General features: G+C 44.3%; 1 long non-coding RNA gene across 1 annotated transcript in view; it reads right to left on the bottom strand.

The window, feature by feature from the left end:
* Positions 1 to 18832, bottom strand: part of LOC147117805 (uncharacterized) — a 138106-nt gene that overhangs the window by 23243 nt on the left and 96031 nt on the right. The window contains exon 3 of the long non-coding RNA XR_015078309.1: positions 11405 to 11501. This is a non-coding gene — a long non-coding RNA (uncharacterized LOC147117805). The remainder of the gene's footprint in view (positions 1 to 11404; positions 11502 to 18832) is intronic.

Below are 18832 nucleotides of genomic sequence, written 5' to 3'. Positions count from 1 at the left end.
TGTTCAGTTTGGGTTCCGCCAGGACCACTCAGCTCCAGACCTCATTCCAGCCTTGCTCCAAACATGGTGAGAGTGACTGCCATTGACATCAAGTCAGCATTTGACCAAGTGTGGCATCAAGGAGCCCAAGTAAAATTGAAGTCAATGGGAATCAGGGGGAAAACTCTCCACTGGCTGGAATCATACCTAGCACAAAGGAAGATGGTTGTCGTTGTTGGAGGTCAATCATCTCAGCCCCAGGACATCGCTGCAGGAGTTCTTCAGGGCAATGTCCTAGGCCCAACCATCTTCAGTTGCTTCATCAATGACCTTCCCTCCATAAGTTCAGAAGTGGGGATGTTCGCTGATGATTGCACAGTGTTCAGTTCCATTCGCAACTCCTCAGATAATGAAGCAGTCCATGCCCACATGCAGCAAGACCGGGATGACATCCAGGCTTGGGCTGATAAGTGGCAAGTAACATTTGCGCCACATAAGTGTCAGGCAATGACTATCTCCAACAAGCGAGAGTCTAACCACCGCCCCATGACATTCAATGCCATTACCATCGCCGAATCTCCCACCATCAACATCGTGGAGGTTACCATTGACCAGAAGTTTAACTGGACCAGCCACATAAATACTGTGACAACAAGAGCGGGTCAGAAGCTGGGTATTCTGTGGCAAGTGTCTCACCTCCTGACTCCCCAAAGCCTTTCCACTATCTCAATTCAATTCAATTCAAATCGCTTTATTGGCATGACAAGGTACATCTTATCTTGCCAAAGCATCGAAAAACATTCATGGTTGAACACATAAACACATAAACTACAAGGCACAAGTTAGGAGTGTGATGGAATAATCACCACTTGCCTGGATGAGTGCAGCTCCAACAACACTCAAAAAGCTTGACACCATCCAGGACAAAGCAGGTCGCTTGATTGGCACCCCGTCCACTACTGGCGCAATGTGGCTGCAGTGTGTACCATCTACAAGATGCACTACAGCAACTTGCCAAGACTTCTTTGGCAGCACCTCCCAAACTCGCGACCTCTACCTCCTAGAAGGACAAGGGCAGCAGGCGCCTGGGAACACCATCAACTGCAAGTTCCCCTGCAACTTACACATCATCCTGACTTGGAAATATATCGCAGTTCCTTCATCGTTGCTGGGTCAAAATCCTGGCACTCCCTCCCTAACACTACTGTGGTAGTATCTTCACCACAAGGACTGCTGCGGTTCAAGAAGGATGCTCACCACCACCTTCTCCAGGGCAATTATGGATGGGCATTAAATGCTGGCCTTGCCAGCAATGCCCACATCCCAGGAGGAATTAAAAAAAATTCAGGACCTATTTATAGAGAAAGTATCTCAGAGTTACCATGGGCTGGATTTTCCCTGCGGAGGCGGGAGAGCTGGATGGCGGAATCCGGTCCCGTTCCCGTCTGCAGCCATTCTCTCAAAAAAAATTTCCGTAGTTTGGCCTTGTTAAGCACATCCTGCGGGGCTCCTGGCCGATTAACAGGAAGCGGGTCTGATGACGTCATTTGATGACTTGTCATCAGCCGGTTTCCTTAAAGGGACCATGACCACATTGATTTTGATAGTTTTGCTGTCAGTGTTCTTTAGCATTGAGGTGCTGCAAACACTAACAAGCACCGCACAAAGGTGCACGTCTGCACCCAGGCTCTCGCATGACTCCCTCCATATGCTTCCCATGGGCGGAAGAGACCTCCCCAGGAAATCAACGCAGTCTGGTTGCACATTGCAGAGGAAGACACAAGCAGGGATGTCGTCAGGAGTGGCGCCAACCTTTCTATGATCTCATTAGATCACGAAACGTTACTGCAAAGCCACACTCAACCTCACCCTGCTGTGCCACTCATCGCATCCCCATCACTCTGCCTTCCCTACCCTACTCCTGCACATCTTTACTCACACCAACTTACCTTGCACCTCCACCCATCCCTCTCTATCTACATTAGCACTTCCCCATCTCACTAGCTACCCCTCACACTCACCCTCATCCTACTGCACGGTGGCATAGTGGTTAGCACTGTTGCCTCACAGCGCCAGGGACCCGGGTTCAAATCCGGCCTTGGGTGACTGTCTGTGTGGAGTTTGCACATTCTCCCCGTGTTTGCGTGGGTTTCCTCCGGGTGCTCCGGTTTCCTCCCACAGTCCAAAGATGTGCGGGTTAGGTTGATTGGCCATGATAAAAAAATTGGCCCTTAGTGTTAGGGGGGATTAAATACGTGGGGTTACGGGGATAGGGGGATAGGGCTTGTGTGGGATGGCTGTCGGTGTAGGGACCGGGTGCTAGGGTTTGGATGATCAGCCATGATCTCGTTGAATGGCGGAGCAGGCTCGAAGGGCCGAATGGCCTACGCCTGCTCCTATCTTCTATGTTTCTATACCAACTAACAACACACAAGGGTAGGCACTTGAGCAGTTTAGCCAATGTTCATGTGAAGTTTCTGGTAATGTGTTGTCATACAGTGAAATCTATATTTTCAACAATTCACCTTATTGGACAGGTCAGTGCGCACCTGGAGAAATGTCTTACTGAGTTTCAGTGAATGTTGAGACATAACATACACCGCCCCCTCCCCGGCTATAACGATGAGTGTGAATGGAATGGCTTGGACATTAAAGGGATGCTTTATGGTGCTGGTGTGTGGTGGTGTCAACCTGACGCATCATGTGGCAGCCAGGGTTTACAGCGTCAAGTGAAGTAAATCTGGCCATGGTGATGCCATCGCTGGCCTCCCGGGCAGCAATGTTGTCAGGGGCTGATGTCCTGTGTCCTGTGCAGCATCAGGTGATGGCGGAAAAGGTTGGTGATGTTGGTGTGCCTGGTAATGTTGGTGTTGGGGTTGATCGTGGCGGGATTCAGAGGACCAAGGTCTGATTTTTTCAAGGGCACTGATGTTGCTGCAATAGGTGGCAGCTGCAGGTCAGATGACAGAAGCGATCTGTCAATGGTGAGAGAGGTTGTTCCAGTGAGGTGGCACTGGATATACAGTTGGCTCTAAACACTTGCAAGCTAAAGAAATCTCTATGGCCTAGAAATTCAGTGGCCTGCGCCACCCGTTAGTCCCCTAAGAGGGCACTTAGTGGGTTTTGCGCCACTGGCCACGCCTCCCGCTAAATTTAGCGGGATGTTAATAGCGGCGCTAGCTGTTAGTGCTGCGCCGCTACCGATGACGTCATTGGTGTACGGAGCGCCCCACTACCGCCCCGATCACGAAATTTAGTCGCGCCCCCTGCTTTAACGCCTGTCGCAATTTGCGACCAGTTCAGAGGGGCCTACCTGCGGCGGTAGAGGTGCTGAGGTGCGGGGCGGCCATTTTTTTTGCTGGCCGCCTGCCAGCACCTCTCCGCGCCGCCGTCCCCGGCCTCCTGAGCTCCCCCCCCCCCCGCAGAGTGCCGGCTGTGTCCCAAGAGCCCGGCACTTCTCCTCGGTGCCGGGCTCTGTTGCCGGCACTCGCACTCTTTGAGCGCGCTGCAGCAGGCCCCTCCCCTTTAAGAAGGGGAGGAAGGCCTGCAGTACCGCAGCGCGCCGTGCCGCAGCGTGTGGCACTGCGGCACATTGCGCTGCAATTTTCAGTTGCAGCGCCCCAAGAGGGATGCGGGGCACCTCGAGTAGCGCCGCGCTTCTGTCTGGGGCGCTGAAACTGAATTTGCGGCGGGTGGCCACGACTCCTTCCGAGGCGGTACTTCCGGCGCCCTGGCGGGGGTGCCAGTGAATTTCTAGGCCACTATATCTTACAAATGCAGTAACCAACAGTTTCTGAAATCTGAAACTGAACATCTGCAACATGGCAGCCTTTATACCACTTCTGCAGCTGTCAGCTTAACAAATACATCAAAGCAGACTTATCTCACGACAGGGTGAGCTGGCGTGTTCCCCGAGCAGCGGATAACCCGTGGGGGAGCGCATAAAATTGGAAGATAGCCTCAAAATAGCATTAAATTGGCTGTTAACAAGCCATTTAATGAAATATAAATTGTCTCCCCCGCCGCTTGGTGTCGGGTCAGTTCTCCGCAGACAGACCCGACACCTGGGAGACTCGCATGGAAGCGGGTTGACAGCGGGTTTCCTACCCACTGTCAATCTTTGCTATTTTGACAGTGGACCGACCTCCAAACCCTGTCCTCTGAGCGCCGGCAAAATCCAGTCCCATATCTCACATTTGCAAATCTGGCCGAACTCTCACCATACTGGTTTTGAAACTTGTGCTACTTTGACTTGTCATTCTTCTGAATGATGGAATGTTTAAAAATCTCTTATTGTCTTCATCAGAATTATGAATTCAAATTACAGGATCACAATTACATACGACTACTCTATATATTATTAAAACTATTGAGCTTGGCCCCTTTCCTGGGCTTCCGATCGGCCTATTCTAGCCTTATTACTTATTAGCAAACTAATTAGTCCATGGCATTCATGTGATCTGCTTCACCATTAGTTTTCCAGCAATTTGATTGGAGTGTGGTGACCTATTCTCCGCCCATCCCTTTAGCAATCTTATTGGTCCATTAGAATCACACGATCTGCATGGCCAGGCTTGCCTGATTTTCTTCTTCGAGCAATGGTGACTGCTCGTCTAACTTTCTGTGGTGCCATTTGTGGCATTCACTGGCCTAATAGCACAGCTTTTCCTCAGGCCTGAGGCTGGAGCAGGCCTAAGGCCCCATGAGCAATGCCACAAGAAACCCACTAGTATGTATTAGAAATACATCCAACACATTTTTATAAACAGAGCTATCAAATACCCTTAATTATGAAGAAGTTGCTGTAGCAGTACTGATTTCTAAAAGGATTGGAGTGTGGCAATAATGGTTGTGTTTATAGCCGGTAACATTTGGAGCTAAGTACTGCCTTTTGAAAGAATAATAAAACGCAAACAAACATTCTAAATATAGCTATTCAAAACAGCCAGAATATCTACATGGCCTGAAAGAAAACTGGTGCTATACTTCCTTCCTTAGATGCCTCAGAACCACTTCTGTTTCTTTTTTAACTAGTTGACAGGAAGGTTGCTTCTAACGATGATCACCAAACTCTCTGTACTGATATGCTATCTTCTTCTGAACATCCTACCAGTAGTGTAATATAGATTCATTTTAATTCCTGTGGCAGGTTCAGTTCTGCGAAGCCCAGGCACAGCTCTTGGTATTATTTTTATTTTGTGAAAGTTAGCATAAAATGTGTTTGTAAAACAAAAAAAAACTATAAATCTGTGTTTAAAAGTTGACACCCTAAGCCTGAATATTGAGGGTCGTTTATAGATCTTAAAACATTTTGCAATTCACTGCATTCCATCAGAGTCTGTTGCCCTTCTGTACTGGAGAAGTAGATTGTTTTGCATCCTGCATGCAGTTAGCTAAGTTTACTACAGCATATAGACTTGCAGTTGGTTCTATATCACTGCCTTCAACTATTCTCCATCGCTGTTTCCTGTTCTGAATATTAAGCCACTGAATAATCATGTGATTTGGTATACAATAGTAGCTGATGAAATACTGCAAGGTTGAGGTTTCCTTCTTCATATGAACACCCTGAAACACCACAGAAACAAAACTGGGATAGAGCCACAAACAAGCTCATTGGCAAGACTTGAGAAGCCCTAGTGTAAGTCTTTTACATGAACTGTTATTCTTGGGCATTAAGATAACAGTGACATATCACAGAATCACAGAAACCCCACAGTGCAGATAGAGGCCATTTCGGCCCATCGAGCCTGCACCGACACATATCCCACCCAATCCCCGTAACCCCTACACCAACACATATCCCACCCTATCCCCGTAACCCCACATATTTAATCCCCCTAACACACTAAGGGTCAATTTATCATAGCCAATCAACCTAACCCGCACATCTTTGGACTGTGGGAGGAAACCGGAGCACCCGGAGAAAACCCACGCAAACACGGGGAGAATGTGCAAACTCCACACAGACGGTCACCTGAGGCCGGATTCAAACCCGGGTCCCTGGCGCTGTGAGGCAACAGTGCTAACCACTATGCCACCGTGCTGCCATATCAGTATATGCATTCTTCACCTATGCGTGCAGTGACAACACAAAACATGCATCAGTCCAATAAAATGCAAAGCATCTCCAATATCAAGCTCCATTAGGTTAAGCTCAAGAAAGATGCCTACATCAACTCAGTTCCGATGGACGTAATGTTCTTGTTACACTGCACCTACCAACAGTATCTAGCAGCAGTATGATCAGGAGCTGTGGTTACATTGCCTGCTCAGATCAATGTAGATTGTGTGTGGCAGAGCTTTGAAGCATGCATATTCGAACCCGTTCACATGGCAATGCTTACCGGACCGCCAACTGCAATGAATTTTCAACTGTCAGAACAGCTTATAGGACAGTCAATTTTTTTCAACTGGAAAATTGGAACAGCAGTGCAAGAGGATGTTTTAAATTTCAAACTTCTTTTAAAAAAGGTTAAAGGTAGGTTTCGCACTAGTGGTGACATTGTTACTGGTATTAATGTGAAACAAAAACAATTCACGAGCAAGTAATGGATGTAGCCGCACACCAATATAAAGCCACAACAGCAGTCTAACAGTGCCTTTGCCATTTACACTTCATCTAGAGTCATCTTTTGTTTCTTAACTTGTCCCATTACCATCTCCTTTTGCCTCGCACCATCATCCCTTTTGTCTCTTAATCTCTCCTGCCTTCCATCCTATCACAGACCTTCCCTTTTGTTCTTTCCTCCCCTCCCCCCTCTCCCTGCCCCTACACTTGCTCAAAAACCTGTTACATCTCCAACTTTTTCCAGTTATGACGAAGGGTCATCGGCCTGAAACATTAACTCTGTTTCTCTCTCTACAGATGCTGCCTGACCTGCTGAGTGTTTCCAGCATTGTCTGTTTTTATTTCAGATTTCCAGCATCTGCAGCATTTTTAAAGGTTAGAGTCGCAATTTAAGTACCCAGCCCAAAATAAAGAGACATTCCGTGCTGTGGATTTTCTGCAGCCAGTCTGGACGAGTGGTGAATATGTATTCCATCCTTGGCAGACTGGTGGGAAGGAAAGTGAAGACTAGAAGTAGAATCCTCTTGAAATCAGGGACGTTCATTTCCTGTCCTGCTTTCTTGGGATTGTTCATTGCTTCCCAAATTCTAAATCCCTGAGATCTTGACATCTTAGTCCTGCAAGATGAAGTGGTAGAGATGTACCCAATACCAGATGTACCAAATCCCAGCAATGACAGTTGCTAAGCTGATAAAGTAATACCCTGTAAGAGGTCATTTTATGACATTAAGCTAATATCACAAAGGCTCCCTCTAAATCTCTTAGTGCTGTTCTAGGTGTATGAATAGGTCAGATACCAATTTAAGCAAATGAGCTTTAGTTTGACTGATGCTTGAAAATGAGAATTCTCTAACCTTACAACACAGACGTTCATTTATGTAGGTGATATATTCGAACTGTTGGTGTAGTCAGCTCCAAAAACAAACACACATGCATACACAAGACATTACAGCAGCAAGATTATTTGGGGTCTTTCTAAAAAGCATAATAATATCAAAGTCCGAGGATGTGAATCTCAAAAAATGACACTGAGAATAGAGTCAGTACAGATGAATGCACTGGAGTTATGCTACAAACCTAGCTTTTTTACATAGTGTTCTTTAATATTCTTTCTTGGCAAAAATAACGCTATGAGATAATTAAGATTTTTATTGCATTGCTGTTACCTTTTCATTCTGCAAGCCATCAAAGTATGTGGATCAACTCAGCGGAACATTATCTTAGCACATTAATAGATCGGCATCCTGGAATAGAATGTCATGTCTAATAATATGGCATATCATGGCTCTATATAATCAATTAAAGTGACCAGTAGAAAGTATGAAACAATAATGCAGTTGATTGCCCCGAATGAGTATTATTCATTCCCATTTATTACTGATTTTCTTTAGCGACCATTAAGTTAGCAAACTCTCAGCAGACACCATGTAGGAGGCAGTTACTGTGGTTAACTGTAGATTCAGTTTTGATTCGGGTGTTTTCAGTATAACCAAGAGAAAAAGTAACATGAGTGCTCTGTTTTCAATTGTTTTTCTAGATTCTCGCTAGTTTGCAGTGCAAGTCCTCTATCTATCAGGTTCCGTCCTTTCACTGGCACAATCTGATATTCAGGATTGATCAAATTACCTCTTACATGGTTTATGTCCACTATTTCAGTTTAGGCGGTTATCTACCATTTTGGGAGGGGGTGGGGCTGGGCAAGGGGAAAAGAGGAGTCAGATGGGTTGAAAATTAGGAGTGATGGACATCATCTTTTCAGTAAAATACTGTTCAAATAAAACTAGCCAAAATGAACTGCTTCTGAAAATCATATGATTCATCAGTTAATTATTCTACCTTCAGATAGGACCAGAGAAAAAGGTTTGTTGTAATATGAGGTTTTGAGTATGAAGTTTCTAACAACAGAGTTATTGATGTTCCACCAGTATTCCAATAATTAACTCATTAATCATGATATTTTTCTAATGTGTAAGTAAAAGTGATTTTACTGCTCCTCCTGCCCCACAAAGGATTTTTTTTTCTACTTTCCCAGAGGACCACTTTGTCTTTCTCACCAGCTGCCCAGTTGGAAAGCCTTGAATAGTTTCCCCACTCAGGCCCTGGTTAAAATGCCATCAGGGTCCTATTGACGTGATAGGACCTCCATAAACAATTATGCATGAGGCTCCCGCCTGAGTCCGGTGGAAAACCCATCCACTGCCAAAACCAACGGTGTTAAAAGTCAGAAATCGGCAGGAACGGGCAGGAAATAGTTTCATTCCATTTTAACTGCACAAGCGAGGAAGAGTAAAAGTTCCCCCAAATAGTGCGACAAAATGTGACAACAGGAATTCAAGTGGTACAGACAGGAAGTATACATAGAATTCAGATTTTTAGCAAGATATAGATATCTATATTAAAAATCTTGTATCTACACACACTTCCTGTCAACTTTTTACAATGGCCCAGAATTTGCTGGAAAAATAGCGTCGAGTTTAATGTACACACCGTTATTAGCATGTAAATATCCCAGCAATTTGTGGTGAGGAAGAGATACCTCGAGAGTTGCAAACTGCCAAAAATTGCCGGACAATTTGTGCCACTCTGCCGTTAACCTCATGATAACAGAAACTCACCGTCAACCTCCCCATGAATTTCAGAAACTTGATGCATTTGCGCTGTTAAAACAAAGTAAGCACGCCACAGAAAGTTAGGGCTGGTACTTAACAACAACAACTACTTGTATTCATATAGTGCCTTTAATGTAGTAAAACATCCCAAGGCACTTCACAGAAGTATTAAAAGACAAATAATATGACGCCGAGCCACATAAGGAGAAATTAGGGCAGGTGACCAAAAGCTTGGTCAAAGAGGTAGGTTTTAAGGAGCGTCTTAAAGGAGGAAAGAGAAGTAGAGAGGCGGAGAGTTTTGGCAGGGAATTCCAGAGCTCAGGACCTAGGCAACAGAAGGTACGGCCACCAATGGTTGAACGACTATAATCAGGGATGCTCAAGAGGCCAGGATTAGAGGAGTGCAGATATCTCGGGGGGTTGTGGGGCTGAAGGAGATTACAGAGATAGGGAGGGGCGAGGCCATAGAGGGATTTGAAAAGGATGAGAATTTTGAAATCGAAGCATTGCTTAACCGGGAGCCAATGTAGGTCAGCGAGCACTGGGGTGATGGGTGAACGGGACCTGGTGCGAGTTAGGTCACGGGCAGCCCCGTAACAACGTAAGGACACTTTGCTATTGCTGCAGGCGTCCCGGGCCTACTTTCTTCCCTCACTTCCAGGTGTTAGGCACCTGGTCGGAGGCAGGGGGTTGAGGGGGCTAGGAAAATAAGCCCCATTATGTATGTCAAACAAATCAGGGATGAATGCTCACCAAGTTCTGAAAATTTGCTGACATTACATTAGGCACATCTTAAAGCAACTCTTGTTGCGCTTGGGCAGAAATGATCATTGGGGACAGCCTATAGAGGAAATTCAGGCAAGTAGGACCGCACGCATACAATTTAGCCTGCTTGATTTTCCATCGATAGTGTTAAATAGCACAAAAATATCAGGCAGGCTCTGTTACGTGCCTGCGATCCTCTGCCCAATTTTGCACTATGCGCTATACCCAGGCAATCTTTTATGCCCAACTGCAGTAAGAGGAACTCGATTGTGCCCTGTCTTTAGTGGGTGCAGAGTAGAAAGGCAACCCCTCGGCAAGTGGCACAAAAGCAGAAAACAAGCTAGTTGGCAACAGTAAAAAAAAACAAATTGACAGAGTAATAAGCTATTAACGGCACCTGTAAACATTCACTCATCCCTTTAAATTCTCTTCTGCCATTTTCATGGCGCCTAGCAACCCGGCTCCCCAGTTATACAAGTGCGATTATGAATCAGTGCAAATGAGGTGGGAATGATGGACAATGGAGCTTATGATGTCACTAGAACATAAGAACATAAGAAATAAGAGCAGGAGTAGGCCTTACGGCCCCTCGAGCCTGCTCCGCCATTCAATAGGATCATGGCTGATCATCCACCTCAACTCTAATATTCCGCCTGACCTCCATATCCCTTGATTCCCCTAGAGTCCAAAAATCTATCTATCTCAGCCTTGAGTATACTCAAAGACTCAGCATGCACAGCCCTCTGGGGCAGAGAATTCCAAAGAGTCACAACCCTTTGAGTGAAGAAATTCCTCCTCATCTCAGTCTTAAATGGCCTACCCCTTATCCTGAGACTATGCCTCCTAGTTCTAGACACTACATCATTAACTTCTTCATACATCAGCCTGGAAATAGGCAGCTTTTTACACCGGTTGTTGGTGAAAAATTAGGTGGCCGCTAAAGTGGGCAAGGACATCGCTCACATCCCACTGCTGTTTACCTGATTAGCACCACATAAATCAGGCAGAGGACAGCAGTAAAGTTAGACTTCCTTTTGCAAAATAGGATAGCCAGGACTGGGAAAAAATTAGAACAAAGGTTAAAACAACGTGAGGGGGTCACAAGGATTCATGTTCTTACATTTTCTCCTCCAAGGAAACCTTAGTAGGAGAGAGCCAGAACAGCTGTCAGTGATTGAAAAGTCAAAGGATGGATATATGGTAGGATCCTCAGGAGATAAGAAAAGGTCTTTGTCATCCATAGAATCTAAATATCTCCATGAGGATGTTGCTACCCTTTTAATGACTCCGAGTGATAGCATTACCTGTGTTTGGCATTTCCTCCTCTACCCCAATACTTGCTGTTTCCTTTTTGATAGGGCGTCAAAAATAACATAGATGGTTGACATGTTGTGCAGGTAGTAAAAAGCAACACAAAATTGGCAGAGCTTCTTAATCAATCCCATGTAAAATCTATACAAATAAAATGTATCATTAATACCTTAAATGGTGCTTGATGTGTCGGAGTACTGCTGTGGTGCTTTGGTATGAAGGTTTCGCACAGCAGCCTTGATTAAGCCAGGGTTTATGACCATAACCTATGAAGGAGAGAAAATAATATTAAGCACACACACTGGATATAACAGACAACTACTGTAGGGTCCACACTTACCAAGCAGCCGGCTCTCTGGCTTCAGAGAAGGAATCGTGGCGGAAGCAGAGAAATTGACACATCCAGCTGTGATTATAGAGAGAGCACCACATACTACCAGAGTGCTCAATGACAGCAAACCTTTCCTGTTTCTGACAAATCTCCTCAGTGGAGACACATGGATATTCATGTGGTTACTGCTCTTAAATCCAAGATGCTGAAGCGATTAGCAAGTGCAAAGAAGTTTGGTTTGGTTTTTATTTCCGACTGGAGGGATCAACCTGAGCAAGTGAGTGATGGAATAAAATTTGCCTATGGTGGCACTGGTTGGCACCTGAACGGTACTGTGACATAGAAAGCAACCAGAATAGTCGGCTTTATAATGGTATTAAAAACGTTACTACCTTGGCATTGTGTTTTCAGTATCTCACTGACCAGATGCCTTCAGCCACTTGGGGTTTTAAAGTACTAACAATGCTATGCCATCGATTAACACTATAGAAAATGTGACTTGGCAATTGCACAGGGGTTGCACTGTTTGTCTCGCAATTGGTCAGCATTTTTGATTAATTGTGATGCACAGAGCATTGCTAAGGCAATTAGTATCAGCCTCAAAACAAGATGGCGTGATACAGTCCAAGAAATCAGCAGGCAGGGTTTTTTCTCTGGTTTTTGGCTTCTCCCAGATTACGTAGCTGTGGGGGTAGGTGGGAATTGGGGGGAGGGAAGATGTCTTTAGTCATGATGCTTTGGCCATCATGGTGTGGGGCAGGCTTCATGGACCAACTGGTCTTTTCCTGCCCATCAGTTTTTCATGTTCATATTTCATGCTGTACAATATTCATAATGAGAAAATAAATATAGATTAGTATCTGTTGACAAGTGTGACTAGCACTAATGAAATGTAATCTGGCCATAATATTAGTACAAATAAAAAGAGTTGGAGATCTGAAATAAAAAACAAAGATTTTGGAAATACATTGACATCTATAAACAGCATCCTTTGTTTTTATTTCTGCCTTTGCCTTATTAGATTCTGATAAGCTAGTTATACTATATTGTATCAATGGGAAGCAATTTTGACTTCACATTTGGCAAATAGTGTGATATGTTTTGGATATAAACTTACCTTAAGACATTTTTACATTAAATATATGCACCCGGGACAAAACCCTCAGAGACTCGCCACCTCAGTGCAGATCTCGCTTGTTGGGTCTTGGGTCTTTACAGGTTACCGTCTTTCAGCCAACGACAGCAGGAAACTGCACACCTGTCATCAGTGCAAGTCTCAATATAAAAACGGCTTCAGGCAAGAGATGTGAGAAACATCTAAGAAACAGGTCCCATGCAGTCCAAGCAACATCCTGGGAACTTTTTGAACTTTATTTTTACTGTTACATTATTGTAACAATGGCCAACATTACCAAAGTGATACTCCATTTTGCTGATCAGGTGATTATGAGTATTAAATGTCTGGGGGTTGAAAGCACCCTGCACAATGTTAGTGATAAGTAGACTAACACATTCATTTGAAATTCCCCTGCTTACCATTTTAACAAAAGGTGTTATTAACCTGTTTCAAATAAATGGGTTGAGATCACTAAAATAGAAAACAAAAGACTTGCATTTATATCTTCTTCTTCTTCTTAGGCAGTCCTCGGAACCGAGGATGACTTGCTTCCACATTAAAAATGAATTCGCAGGTGACTGATGAGTCCAATGCGGGACCTACAGTCTCTGTCACCGGTGGGGCAGATGGTGGTTGAAGGGGCGGGTGGGTGGGGTGCTTGGGTTGACGTGCGCTCCTTGCGCTGCCTGCGCTTGGCTTCCGCTTGCTCCCGGCGAAGAGACTCGAGGTGTTCGGCGCCTTCCCGGATGCTTCTCCTCCACTTTGTGCGGTCTTGGGCCAGGGATTCCCAGGTGTCGATGGGGATGTTACACTTTTTCAAGGAGGCTTTGAAGGTGTCCTTGAAGCGTTTCCTCTGCCCACCTGGGGCTCTCTTGCTGTGCCGGAGCTCCGAGTAGAGCGCTTGTTTTGGGAGTCTCGTATCGGGCATGCGGACGATGTGACCCATCCATCGGAGCTGATTGAGCGTGGTCAGAGCTTCGATGCTGTGGATGTTGGCCTGAGCAAGAATACTGATGTTGGTGCGCCTATCCTGCCAATGGATTTGCAGGATCTTGCGGAGGCAGCGTTGGTGTTACCTCTCCAGTGCTTTGAGGTGCCTGCTGTACATGGTCCATGTCTCTGAGGCATACAGCAGGGCGAGTATCACTGCTGCCCTGTAGACCATGAGCTTAGTGCCGGGTTTGATTGCATTTATATAGCGCCTTTCACGACCACCAGACGTCTCAAAGCGCTTTACAGCCAATGAAGTACTTTTGAAGTGGAGTCACTGTCGTAAGAAGACAGGAATTTCACATGAATGGGTTACTGCGTTCCTTACCAGCGTTGCATAATATAACTGTAACCTTTGGTTTTGCAGGCATGAAAATCTATTTACAGCAATCTGCTCAGCAGGTTACTGTGTTATGAGGAGGCGGAGAAAGGGAATTCGATCTGGCAACTGGTCACTTAAACAAAAGATCTAAAAATGTTGCTTTTAAAGCTACATAATCTCACCATTCATTTTTGCTAATTAAATATTGAAATCAGTTCTTTATTTTTGCTGAAACAGAAGTTCTTCTGACGCACACAAATCATTGCACCAGTCTAGAATGCACGACCTGCATTTGGTTTAAAAAAAGGAAGTTAGTTCTAATCTTCCAACATACAGTGCAATAACATCATGTTTGACAAACTAGAGTGAGGGCAGCAACAGGAAACAAAAACAAATCGCTTTAAATCCAATGCAGAAAACTTTACCATTCTTATTAATTCAAAACTTATGAGGTGTATTTTGCTCTGTGTTGTACAAGGTGACAAAGACTAGAAAGCAATTAACACACCATTACTCTGTCTTGCTCCCATCCCAAAATATGTGAAAGAATATCAGTTGGGAAAATATTTCTTCTTAAGGACTGTTAAGGCCAATCAAGAGAAGCTCATGCAGAATTGCCTGGTTTGGGGGGAGGGCAGAGTAAAATGAACAGAAAGGTAATCCTGAACTCTAACTCAGAACTGTAATTAGCTAACTGAGTGAAAGACAAGCACATGGTGACAGAAGCCTAGTTAACAGCTCATGGAGTCACAAGGGGAAGGTACTGCCTGACCAACCTCCTCAACTTTTTTGAGGAAGTGACAACCCAAGTGCAACTTTGGAAAGCCCTGTGACATGTTGCACCTTGACTTCCAAAAGGCCTTTGACAGTGTTCCACATGAAAGGATGCTCATTCAACTCAAAGCTGTGTGGATTCAGGGTAATCCCTGGGAATGGATAAGAAACTGGCTGAAAGGTGGAAAACAATGAGTAATCATTTGAGGAGCTATTTGAGGTTGTGGAGGGGTGGGGGTGGTTAAGTCGGTCCCTTTGGGCTCAGTTCTGGAACCACTACTGTTTCTAATTTACATCAGTGATCTGGGTTGAGAAACTTAATAGTCAAATTTTCAGTTGATACCAAAACAAGGTGGGACAGTGGAACCAAAAGTGGCAGCTCAGAAATTAGAATGAGTTGGACAAGATATGACAACAATGGCAGATGAAATTTAATGCAGGCAAGTGTAAAGAAGGAAGGAAAAATAGACAATACACATACTCCATGAATAGCTAAGGATGAAACTGAAATGAACCTAGTAGTTTTAGTGGACTCAATGTTAAATATATCGAACCAATGCAGAGCAGCAATTAACAAAACCAATAGAATGTTGAACTACATGGCCAAAACAGCAGAATACAAGTCAGAGAATATAGTGCTCTAGTTAGACTGCAGCATGAATACTTCAAAGACACAAGGAGACATTCAAGTGCTGGAGGCATCACAAAGTAAAATCATGAAGCTTATCCCTAGTGTCAGGTGTCTGAGTTATCAGGAAAGCCTAGAGAAACATGTGCATTTCAGCCTATAAAGGAGATTTCTGAGAGGCAATCTAATAGAGGTATACAAGATTGTTACGGGTATAGAAAAAGTTAACCCAGAACATTCCTTTAATTTATACTGCATGAGTAGAACAAGTGGACGCAGGTTGACATTGATATCAGGAAATTCTTTTTCAATAAGTGATCAACATGTAGAATAAACTTCCAGACAGGGTAGTAGTGGCAAAAATGCTGGAATCGTTTGAGAAAGAATTGGATGTTACAAAGGGTGGACATTGAGATCTCTCTGGAACTAGGACCAGAAGGAGGCCAATCCGCTCCTCAAACCTGTTCCGCCATTCGATTAGATCATGGCTGATGTACCTCAGCTTCAATTACCCGCCTTTGTTCCATATCCTTTGATGCTCTTACCGTACAAAATTTATCAATCTCAGTCTTGAACGTTTCAATTCAACAGTTCTGGAGTCTCACTACCCTTTGTATGAAAAAGTGCTTCTCAGTTTCACTCTTAAATGGCCTAGCTATAATTTTACATTTGTGCCCCTTGTTCTGGATTCCCCCACCAGAAGAAATTGTTTCTCTGTATCTACCCTATCGAATCCCTAAATCATTTTAAATACCACAATTAGATCACCCCTCAACCATCTAAACTCAAGAAAATACAAACCTGTCGTCATAATTTAACCCTTTAAACCCTGATACCATTCTGGTGAATCTGTGCTGTACCTCGTCCAAGGCCAATATATCTTTCTGAGCCCAAAACTGAATGCTGTACTCCAGATGGAGTCTGGCCAAGGCTCTGTACAACTGAAGCATCACTTCCTCCCCCACTTTGTATTTTAACCCCCTTGAGGTGGCCAACATACCATTAGCCTTTTTGATTACCTTTTGCACCTGTGCACTGGCTTCCAGTGAGTTATGTACATGGACACCTAAATCCCCTTGCTCCTCCACAGTTTGTAGTCTCTCACCATTAAGAAAATATCTGTCAGATCCAAAGTGGATGCCCTCACACTTCTCCACATTGAACTCCATCTGCCCACTCACTTGCTGTGCCTCCTAATTTAGTGTCACCTGCAAACTTGGATATACAACTCTCTATTCCTTCATCCAATTAATTAATATATATATATAGTGAAAAGCTAAGGCCCCAGTACAGATCCCTCGGGAACACCACTTATCACATCCTGCCAATCAGAGACAAACCCTTTATCCCTGTTCTCCGACTCCACCTCCCAATCAGTTTTCGACCTATGTCACAAGGTTACCTCTAAGTCCATGCGCTCTAATTTTTTCTAATAATCTCTTGTGCGGAACTTTATCAAATGCCTTCTGGAAGTCCAAATAGGCAACATTCATAGACACTTCCCCCCTATTCACCATGCTAGTGACCTCCTAAAAAACTCAACTAGATTGGTCAGACATGACCTACTCTTCACAAATTCATGCTAACTCTCTTTGATCAGCCGGTACTTGTACAAGTGCTCAGTCACTTTGTTTCTGATGGATTCCATAGATTCCATTAATTTCCCCACAATTAATGTTAAACTGACAGGTCTGTAGTTACTTGGATTCTCCTTCTCACCCTGCTTAAATAATGGCATGACTATTGCAGTTTTTCCAAACTAAAAGCACAAATCCTGAATCTAGAGAGCTTCTTACAATTATGACTAATGTATCTACAATTTTCTCACCTATTTCTTTTAATACCCTGGGGTGGAAACCATCAGGTCCTGGAGACTTGTTTATCTTAAGTCCCATTATTTTCCCATTACCATTTTTTAAACTTATATTAAATCCACCAAGCTCTTGACGTATATTTTAGGTTCCCTTGTACCATTGGCATTTTGTCCTCTTCCTCCACTGTGAAAATGGATAGAAAGTACTCATTTAACAAGTCTTCCATTCTCTTATCCATTATAGTCTCACCTACATCTGTCTTTAATGGGCACACATTTCCCTTTACCACTCTCTTTCTCTTAATATATTTATAAAAACTTTTACTGTTAACTTTGATGTTCCTTGCAGGATATTTTCATATTTCCCTTTTGCACCTCTTATTACTTTGTATCCCTTTGTTGCTTTTTATAGCTCCCTCTGTCCACTGGGACTCCACTTTTCCTTGCATTTGTGTTAGCCTTTTCTGTTAGCTTGATACTGTCTTTTACCTCATTTGTTGACCATGGTTGCTTAACAATACAAGTAGAGCCTTTGCCTTTTAGGGTATGTAGTTTTGTATCTTTGAATACTTCCCACTGTTTGTCTGTAGGTTTACCCATTAACAGTTTAGCCCAGTTTACTGGGGCCAATTTATTTCTCATCCTTTAAAAGTTTGCCTTACTTAAATTTAAAACCTTTGTTTGTGACTTTCCCTTCTCCCTCTCAAACCTAATCTCAAATTTAATCATATTTTGGCCACTATTTGTAAGATGCTCCTGTACGGTCAGATTGTTAAGCAATTCTGATTTGTTACTCATGACTAAACCCAGTATGGCATTCCCTTGTTGGTTCTACATCATTACTATCAGAAGGTCTGTAGACACTTTGACCTGTCTTGCATCCTTTGCTGTTCCAAATCAGTCCGCTTGATCGGCTGCCCATTCACTACCATAAACATCAATTCCCTCCACCATTGGCGCACCACGGCTGCAGTGTGTACTATTTACAGGATGCACTGCAGTAACTCGCTAAGGCTTCTTCGACAGCACCTCCCAAACCCACAAACTCTACCATCTAGAAGGACAAGGGCAGCAGACGAATGGGAACACCATCACCTTCAAGTTCCTCTCCAAGTCACACACCATCCTGACTTGGACATATATTGCCTTTCCTTAATCGTCGCTGGGACAAAATCTTGGAACGCCCTTCCTAACAGTATCTTCACTACAGAGACTGCAGCGGTTCAAGAAGAAGGCTCACCACCACCATCTCAAGGGCAACTAGGGATGGGCAATAAATACTGGCCTTGGTAGCAATGCCCATATCTCCAGAATGAGTAAGAAAAACTCTACCCATACTTTTTCCACTTCCCGATCACTCTTACTTAGGCCCATATTTTCTGATCGCAGGCCTCCCGCTGGGCGGAGGCCTGCGATCTGGAAAAATCTGCGCCCTTACCTGAGGGCTCCCGGGACGCACGCGCTTCCGGTCCTGGGCCTCTCCAAACTTGAAGTGTGCAGGGTCCATGTATTCCAGGGGCGCATGTAGTTCGCAGCGTCCCTGGGATCACGTGGGCCATGGGGAGACAATCACAGAAGGGAATCTCCCTTCATACATTTGACAGGAAGACCTGTCAAATATA

The sequence above is a fragment of the Somniosus microcephalus genome, chromosome 5 (genome assembly GCF_052327205.1).
Source record: "Somniosus microcephalus isolate GS21.2 chromosome 5, FLI_Smic_1.0, whole genome shotgun sequence".
Taxonomy (NCBI): Eukaryota; Metazoa; Chordata; class Chondrichthyes; order Squaliformes; family Somniosidae; genus Somniosus; species Somniosus microcephalus.
This window is presented reverse-complemented; position numbering and strand designations above follow the sequence as displayed.